Raw genomic sequence first — 10235 nt, 5'->3', positions numbered from 1 at the left:
TCAGGTGGTCGTTCCCGCTTCTCTTGGTTTCAGGCAAAAAGGATTGAGCATTTAAAACAGATTTAATGATTGTCTCTGTATCTTCTGCTGACAAGGACGCAGCGAAGACATTCAACAGTTTCAATAGAATGCATATGATTTGGATAGATAGATTTGAGACGGGAGCATAGAAAGGTTAGGGCCCGATCACATTCACTTAGTTCAAAAGATTCAACGAGAAGGCATAGCTATAAGTGAATGTTGTAGAGGACAGAACGCAACCATATGAATATATCCGAATAAGACCAAATCAATATAGTGAAGATAAACATGAAACCGTGTTAATATTGAAAACAAACCAAATGCGAAGACTTTGCAAGTGTAACGCCAACAGAAAATACTCCAAACAAAAGTTTGGTGGTGGCGTTACCCACCGTATAGGAAGTATTAGACCCAGACATGACGCACAATTATCGTGGCGCTCCAAAGTCAAATTCCGCGTTAATGTATTCACACTTAGAGTGTAAGTCTTCATTAGTTGAAGATATACGTTACTTCGTGTGTTGCACATCTAAGACATCAACATGCATAAGTGTTAGGATGTGTGCATGATCACAGGACATTTGAGGATTCCAAGATATTTAGCTCACACCGCAACTTGCACAACCTTTTCTCATCCAAGGGCTTTGTGAAGATATCTGCCAGTTGCTCTTCAGTGTTGACGTGAATGATATCAATGTCTTCCTTCATGACATGATCTCTGAGAAAGTGATGACGGATCTGAATGTGCTTTGTCTTCGAGTGTTGAACTGAGTTGTTGGCGATCTTGATGGCGCTTTCATTGTCACAGTAGAGTGGAACTTGCTTCAGATGAATGCCATAGTCTTTGAGTGTTTTCTTCATCCATAGAAGCCGAGCGCAGCAAGATCCAGCAGCAATGTATTCAGATTCAGTAGTGGAGAGAGATACACAGTTCTGCTTCTTTGAAGACCAACACACAAGTGATCGTCCCAGAAAGTGACATGTGCCTGATGTAGACGTGCGATCCACCTTGTCACCAGCATAATCAGCATCCGAGAATCCAACTAGATCAAACTCTGAGCCCTTTGGATACCATAATCCTAGTGTTGGGGTGTAAGCCAAATATCGAAGAATTCGCTTCACAGCTAAGTGATGCGATTCCTTTGGTGCCGCTTGGAATTGTGCACGCATGCAAACACTAAGCATGATATCTGGCCTAGATGCACATAAATAAAGCAAAGAACCAATCATGGAGCAATATACCTTTTGATCAAACTCTTTACCATTGGCGTCAGAATCCAGATGACTCTTGGTAGGCATAGGCGTCATATAACCCTTGCAGTCTTGCATTCCAAACTTCTTCAGGCAATCTTTGAGGTATTTCTCTTGAGATATGAAGATGACGTTGCGTTGCTGCCGTATTTGAAGACCAAGGAAGAACTTCAGCTCACCCATCATGGACATCTGATATTGCTCTTGCATCATGTATCCAAACTCATCACTGTATTTCTGGTTAGTGCAGCCGAAGATAATGTCATCCACATATATTTGACACACAAGTAGTTCACCATCATATGTCTTCGTGAAGAGTGTGGGATCCAGGGAACTAGGTTTGAAGCCTTTGCTCTTCAAGAAGTATTTGAGTGTGTCATACCAAGCATGAGGGGCTTGTTTGAGGCCATACAGTGCCTTGTTGAGCTTGTAAACCATGTCAGGATGTTTTGGATCTTCAAAACCAGGCGGTTGTGCAACATACACTTCTTCTTCAATCTTGCCATTGAGAAAAGCGCTCTTCACATCCATTTGATACAGAAGGATGTTATGATGATTTGCATAGGCTAGCAGTATGCGTATAGCTTCAAGCCTAGCCACAAGAGCAAATGTTTCATCGAAGTCAATTCCTTCAACTTGAGTGTATCCTTGAGAAACGAGACGAGCCTTGTTTCTGACAACTTAACCATGCACATCTTGCTTGTTGCGATATATCCATTTAGTGCCTATGATATTGTGTTTACGAGGATCAGGACGCTTGACAAGTTCCCATACATTATTCAGCTCGAACTGTTGAAGCTCTTCTTGCATAGCTTGAATCCATTCAGGTTCCATGAAGGCTTCATCAACTTTCTTGGGTTCAGGTATTGAGACGAATGCAAAGTGCCCACGGAAATTTTCTAGTTGTGTTGCCCTTGAACGAGTGAGTGGACCAGGTGCATTGATGCTATCAATTATCTTCTCAATATGTACTTCATTTGCAACACGAGGATGAACTGGACGAAGATTTTGCTCTTGCTGATCATTTTCATCGTTTGAAGGATTGTCTTCAAGCTGAGCATTGTCTTCAGGTTGATTAGGTGCAGAGATGATAAGTTCCTCTTCAGGTTGTACTTCAGACGATATGATTTCTCTAGTTCCCATAAGCTTGATGGATTCACTGGGTGGAATTTCATCTAGCACATTTGGCAGGTGCTCTCTTTGCGAGTCGTTAGTCTCATCGAACAGCACATCCACAGTTTCAACCACTTTATATTGAAATAGGTTGAAGACTCTGTAGGAGTGCGAATCCTTTCCATAACCAAGCATAAAACCTTCATGTGCTTTCGATGCAAATTTTGAAGTGTGATGTGGATCCTTGATCCAGCACCTAGCACCAAATACTCTGAAGTAACTGACATTTAGCTTCTTACCAGTGAGGAGTTCATAGGACGTTTTCTTCAGAAGCTTGTGAAGATAAACACGGTTGATGACATGGCATGCAGTATTAATAGCTTTAGGCCACAACTTTCTTGGTGTCTTGTATTCATCGAGCATCGTCCGAGCCATCTCAATGAGTGTTCTAATCTTGCGTTCCACGATGCCATTCTGCTGCGGTGTGTACGGAGCTGAGAACTCGTGAGTGATGCCCAATGTATCGAGATAAGTGTCGAGGTCGGTGTTCTTGAATTCAATGCCATTGTCGCTTCTGATGTGCTTGATCTTGACGCCATAGTTGTTCATGGCTTGATTGGCGAAGCATCTGAATACATCCCTCACTTCTGTCTTGTAGAGGATTATATGCACCCATGTATATCTTGAATAATCATCAACAATGACGAAGACATAGAGACAAGCAGTAGTAGTAAGAGTAGAGTAGTGAGTAGGGCCGAAGAGGTTCATGTGTAGCAGTTCAAAGGGTTGAGTCATTGTCATGATTGTCTTCGAGGGATGTTTGGCCCTCGTCATCTTTACAGCTTCGCAGTCACCACATAAGTGATCCTTATTGAACTTGATGCCCTCGATGCCTATGACGTGCTTCTTCTTTGCAAGAGTATGCAAGTTCCTCATGCTAGCATGCCCTAGCCTCCGATGCCAGAGTCAGCACTCTGAAGCTTTTGCAAGAAGACATACGGCAAGTTGTGGTCCTACTGAGAAATCTACCATGTATAAATCATCTTTTCGATACCCTTCAAATACTAGAGACTTGTCAGATTCCTTTAGAACAAGGCAACGATATTTTCCAAATATCACAATCATGTTCAAATCGCAAAGCATTGAGACAGACATTAAGTTGAAACCAAGGGATTCAACAAGCATCACTTTATCGATGTGCTGATCCTTTAAGATTGCAACTCTACCTAGACCCAATACCTTGCTTTTACCAGTATCCACAAATGTGATGTGACTTTTGTCAGATGGACGTAAGGTTGAGTCCATGAGAAGACTTCGTTCGCCAGTCATGTGATTAGTGCATCCACTATCAATAATCCATTCTGAAGCAGCTGGTGTCATACCCTATAGTGCAGTTAGGGGGATAAGCTTTACGAAGAGTATTGTGAAGCATAAACATTTGGCGAGCAAGTGGATTATGAAAGCTTAGATCCAGGTTAGGACTGATAGGACAAATATCAAGCGAATTAGGAACAAAATACATAACAAGACCATTTGGGCATTTGATCTTGCGCCCTACAAGATGTTTTAGGTCCCCAGCAATAGCTTCAGATGCATTTGATTTTCGGCTAGAGACCTTTCCCTGCAAAAGAGAGTTAATCTTTCTTAGCCACCCACATCTTCAAGGGTGGCTTCGAAGCAATGAGTCTAAGTGCAACATCTGAGAACTTTAGCTTTGGAGCCCTAGCAAATAGTCTTGCAGGTGGGTAATAGTACTCATAAGAATAAGCAGAGTAGTTCTGGGTCTTATGAACATGGCAGTTTGATGAAACACACTCATATTCATAGGCCTGAGTATAGTTTCCCTGCAAAACATTTGTGTTAGTGCGACTCAGGTGAGTCCTTTGTCTGTATGAAGCCTTTGGACCATATGAAGCCTGTGGTATGGGGTTTGTCTTCTTCCCTTGTGATGTCATGACGACATTCACAGGAAGATTCTCCAGACACCTTTTTGGCACCCAGACTTTATTCATAAGTGGCCCATTCGTGCAGTTAGTACCAATATACCTGGCAAACACTTCACCATTCTGATTCTTAAACAGTTTATAGTTTGCATCAAAGGATTCATCAATGACAATAGGATTAGCACAAGTGAATCCAGATAGGGTAGATGGATCCACTGAAGGTTCCTTTGCATCAACCCATGTGGTTTTGGGGTACTGCTCAGGCTTCCAGTAAGAGCCATCAGCATTCAATTTCCTTTCAAACCCAACATCCTCTTCCCTAGGGTTTCAGTTCAGAATCTGCCTTTTGAGGACATCACATAGTGTCTGATGCTCTTTGAGACTTTTGTACATCCCTGTTTCAAGAAATGTCTTCAACCTAGCATTTTCATCAGCAATAGCAGTGGCATCCTCAACAGAGGGGTTAGTTACCACATCAATAGTTGAAGATATTGCAACAGTAGCAACAGTAGAACATCCAGCAACAGAAGTAGCGTTATCACGCTCAAGGCATTTAAGACATGGTGGTTCAAATCCTTCCTGAGTGGGACTGATCTGTTCGGCGCGAAGTGACTTGTTTTCCTTTTGAAGATCTTCATGAGCCGCTCTCAATTTCTCAAGTTCTTGCTTCCTTTGAAGATAATCGTAGAAAAGCTTTTCATGAGTTGTTGAGAGCGTTTCATGACGACTTTCAAGTTCCTCGTACTTAACATGAAGATGTTTTATGTCTTCAATTAAGGACTGAGATCATGTCATTTCAGCGTCCAACAGGTCATCACTTTTGTCTAACAATTTTTGAATATGTTCCATAGCTTTCTGTTGTTCAGTTGCAATTTTAGCAAGTGTTTTGTTGCTGGGTTTGGGATTACAATCAGAGTCATCTTCACTGGATGTTTGATAGTGAGTATTGCATGAGTTTACCTTGGCACCGCGTGCTATGAGGCAATAGGTGGGAGCAAAGTTGTCCTTGTCATTAGCATCGGCGTCGGTGATGAAGTCATTGTCTTCAGTGTTGAAGATTGACTTGGCAACGTAGGCTGTAGCCAGACTTGCAATGCCAGAATCGGACTCCTCCTCAGACTCCACCTGTGCCTCCTTAGAAGCAGACTCCACCTCTGAATCCATTTCCTTGCCAACAAACGCACGAACCTTGCTAGATGAGCTCTTTTTGTGTGATGAAGACTTTGAGGAAGACTTGGAAGAAGACTTTGAGTATTTCTTCTTCTTCTTCTTCTTCTTCTTGTCGTCAGAATCATATTCCTTGCTCTTCTTCTACTTCTTGTTCTCATTGTCCCACTGCGGACACTCAGAGATGTAGTGACCAGGTTTCTTGCACTTGTGGCATGTTCTCTTCTTGTAGTCATGAGCAGAAGCTTCATCATTCCTTCAGCTGGATCGTGAAGACTTTCTGAAGCCTTTCTTCTTGGTGAAATTTTGGAACTTCTTCACAAGCATAGCAAGCTCTCTTCCAATGTCTTCAGGATCATTAGAACTGCAGTCAGATTCTTCTTCAGATGAGGAAACAGCTTTTGCCTTCAAGGCACGAGTTCGGTCATAGCTGGGACCGTAGATATCTCTTTTCTCAGAAAGCTGAAACTCATGTGTGTTGAGCCTTTCAAGTATGTCAGACGGATCGAGTCTCTTGAAGTCAGGGCATTCTTGAATCATCAGGGCTAGGGTGTCAAACGAGCTGTCAAGTGATCTTAGGAGTGTCTTGACGATTTCATGCTTGGTGATCTCAGTAGCGCCGAGAGCTTGGAGCTCATTTGTGATGTTAGTAAGGCGATCAAACATGAGCTGAACAGTCTCATTGTCGTTTCTCTTGAAGCGGTTGAAGAGGTTGCGAAGGACACTGATCCTCTGATCTCTCTGGGTTGAGACGCCTTCGTTGACCTTGGAGAGCCAGTCCCAGACTAGCTTAGATGTTTCCAGAGCACTCACACGACCATACTGCCCTTTGGTCAGATGACCACAAATGATGTTCTTGGTAGTGGAGTCCAGTTGAACGAACTTCTTGACATCAGCAGCGGTGACACCTTCACCAGCCTTGGGGACGCCATTCTTGACGACATACTAGAGGTCGACATCAATGGCTTCAAGATGCATGCGCATCTTATTCTTCCAGTAGGGATATTCAGTTCCATCGAAGATGGGGCACGCTACGGAGACTTTGATTATCCCTGCAGTCGACATAGCTTAAACTCCAGGTGGTTAAACCGAATCACACAGAACAAGGGAGTACCTTGCTCTGATACCAATTGAAAGTGCTAGTGATCGAATAAGGGGGGGGGGTGAATAGGCGATTTTTATGAAAGTCTTCAAAACATGGAAGTTTCGAATACAATCGATAGAAATGAACCTATTTACATCCAACGAAAGGTAGACTACACTAGGCAAGCCATAGTCAAGTATTCAATGGAGTGAAAGCACAAAGACTAATAGCAGCTAGGCAGTATGGATCAGGATGGAAGACAGTATGAAGCCAATCAGAACAAGCAGACACACAATGAAGACAAATAGATAATGCAAACATGCAATGACTTCACAAGGACCAACTGTGAATAAAGAGATGGGAAGGATAGAACCAGTTGCCCGTTGAAGACAAGGATTTGTTGGAGCAGTTCCAGTTGCATTGACAACTGTATGTCTGGTTAGTGAGGCTGAAATTTAACTCAGAAGACCGTGTCTTCACCTTATTCCCCTTGAGCTAAGGACACCCAGTCCTCGCCCAATCACTCTGGTAAGTCTTCAAGGGAGACTTCCAAACCTTCACAGACTTCGTTCACCGGCGATCCACAATGACTCTTGGATGCTCAGAACGCGACGCCTAACCGGCTGGAGGATTCACAGTCCTCAAGTGTAACAAGTCTTCAGATCACACAGACAGGAAGACTTTAGTGATGCCTAACACTCTTTGACTATGGGTGTTTAGGGCTTTGTCCTCGCAAGGATTTCTCTCTCAAAGGCTTCGAGGTGGGTTGCTCTCAAACGACAAAAGTTGTGCACTAACTCTGAGCAACCAACCAATTTATGGTGTAGGGGGTGGGCTATTTATAGCCACTAGGCAACTCGACCTGATTTGTCCGAAATGACCCTGGGTCACTAAGGAACTGACATGTGTTCCAATGGTCAACTTTACTTGGGCTACAAGTAAAGCTGACTCATCCAGCTCTAGATAAGATTTGCTCTCATTGTCTTCGCTCGAAGACATAGGATTTTGGTTAAGCATCACTTCAGTCACTCTGACTTTGTTCATTGGGACCCCACTTAACAGTACGGTGGTTCCTATGACTCAACAAAGAAGAAAAGGAAACAACGAAACAACTAAGTCTTCGCGCTCCATAGTCTTCACTCAATGTCTTCTCTTGTCATAGTCTTCAATGTGAATATCTTCACATACCACCTTTGTCTTCAATGTCTTCATACATTTTTAGGGGTCATCTCCGGTAGGAAAACCGAATCATTGAGGGACTACTACCTGTGTTATCCTGCAATTCTCACAAACACATTAGTCCTTCAACCAGGTTTGTCGTCAATACTCCAAAACCAACTAGGGGTGGCACTAGATGCACTTACAGCCACAATAAGGTAGGTCAAATTTGGTGATGAGAACACTAGGTTTTCCCAAGCTAAAGCTACTAGGAGGTATATGAGCAACGATATCTTAACTTTGAAAGATGAAAACATGGTTGAACATGTTGATCATCCAGCCAAAGCTGCCATTCAATGGAAAGCATTCAAATATAGGATGGGCACCACAAATGCTACTAAAAGATTCATCCATCTCCCAAGCTTGTTTCATTCTGATTTCTCCCTTTTAGATTTGGAAAGCTCCATTCAAAAAAGAAGAGACTGATGGGGTTATCCAAGAATTACCCAATGAAAAAGCTCCTAGACCCGATGGCTTCAATGGGGGCTTCTATCAAATCTTGTTTGAATATTATCGCCAAGGAATGTTATGATCTGATTGATGATTTTTATGAAAGCAAAAAAAAAATGCAGTCAATTAATGGGTCTTTTACTACTCTGATTCTAAAAAAAAGGACAGCCTACGACTGGCTAGAGATTTCAGTCCAGTTTCCCTCTTACATTGCTCCATCAAGATAATCACAAAATTGTTGGCCAACAAATTGCGAAAAGTCATCTTGAAAACCAATCAACATGGATTTCTTAAATCAAGATCAATGCAAGATTGTTTTGGCCTGGGCTTTTGAGTATATTCACCAACGCCATCAATCAAAGAAAGCTATGATCCTTCTGAAGCTAGATTTTGAAAAGGCCTTTGACATGATAGATCATGATACTATATTGGATATTCTCAAGGCTAGAGGATTTGGAAGTAGGTGGATTATGTGGATCAAAATGGCCTTCAACTATGGTTTTTGCTCAATTCTTCTCAATGGAGTCTCAGGGAAGCAATTCCATTATTGGAGGGGGGAGTCAAGCAAGGAGACCCTTTATCTCCTCTTATTTTGTCCTTGTGGAAGATCTCCTCCAGTCCATATTAAAAAAACATGTTAGAGAATATCATTCAAGCCCCTCCGGTTTCTTAGTTGTCGGTGGTAAAACCGGCAGACCTCGGGGTAGGGGGTACCGAGCTGTGGATCTCGGATTGGTGGTAACAGGGACGAAGGACATAGTATTTATAGAGGTTCGGGCCATCGAAGAGGTAATACCCTATGTCCTGCATTGATTGTATTGATGATGATGTATCAAGTACAAGTTTGATCTACCTCGAGATTGTAAGGATAGACCTAACTCTAGGGCTAGGTGAATGTAACTATGATTGGGTCCCTTCTACGGGCTAAACCCTCTGGCTTATATACACACCAGGTAGGGCATCTAGGGTTACATGGTCGGTGTCCAAGGGTACGCATGGAGGCGGCACGAGATGTCTTGGAGTATATGCCAAGTCTTCGGGATGCAGTCTTGATCACGTCCAGGCTTGTAGCTCCTGGTGTCCACCCAAAGGAGAATGAGGGCTTACAGGCCCAGCTCGAGGACTATGGGCCGACTAGGTTGGCACCCCCTAGTCCAGGACACCGCCAGTAGCCCCCAAACTGGTCTTCTACACCGAGGATGACCTCTTTAATTTTAACAACTTCGGATCTGAAGTCCTTGGCTCGGCAGATGAGTTCCCCCTTTCTGATAATTCAAGATTCTTTCCTTTTTAAAGCCACCATGGACCACTCCTAGAAGGAATGATGTCCCCTGAACATGACCTAACCGAACCGGTTCAACATCTGAAGACATGAGGTTACTTAGCCTTGAAGGCCTGCCGCGTAGGTGTGCATAGTGCTTCTAGCCTGACAACTTTATCGAAGCGGCACAACCAACGACTGGGCAGGTGATAACCCAAAAGTATAGGGGATCGTTTGTAGCCTTCACTACAAAAAAAAGACACATCCGTGACATTTTGGGCCAAACGAAATTTTTCTCTGTCATACATATGACACTTCTATGACGACAATTGTGAGAAAACCCGGTATCATCATATATGTGGTGGGCTCCTACTTCTATGACAAAAAATCATGACAGAAAATGGGCTTTTCATCCTGGGCGGGCCGGAGACGCAGCTGCATGACATTCTTTGGGCCGTCCATGATGGAAAAAACCATGGTAGAAGCGAGGGGGAGGAAAATTTCGGAGAGTTCCCAGTTACGGTGGGAGGTCGGGGGCCGAGCGATGCACGTTTCTCTCGTACACGTACGCGCGTGTGTGCGAAGCGTTGGCTCTAACTGAACCCGAGCGAAGCGTTGGGCTCTAACTGAACGCGAGTGATTGCACTACAGGCTACGCATTACTGAACCCGATCGAGCGATTCCTTCGCTACTGCTGCTAACTGAAGCCGATCGATGGGATGAACAG

This window comes from Triticum dicoccoides, chromosome 3A (genome assembly GCF_002162155.2).
Source record: "Triticum dicoccoides isolate Atlit2015 ecotype Zavitan chromosome 3A, WEW_v2.0, whole genome shotgun sequence".
In the NCBI taxonomy this organism is placed as follows: domain Eukaryota; kingdom Viridiplantae; phylum Streptophyta; class Magnoliopsida; order Poales; family Poaceae; genus Triticum; species Triticum dicoccoides.
This window is presented reverse-complemented; position numbering follows the sequence as displayed.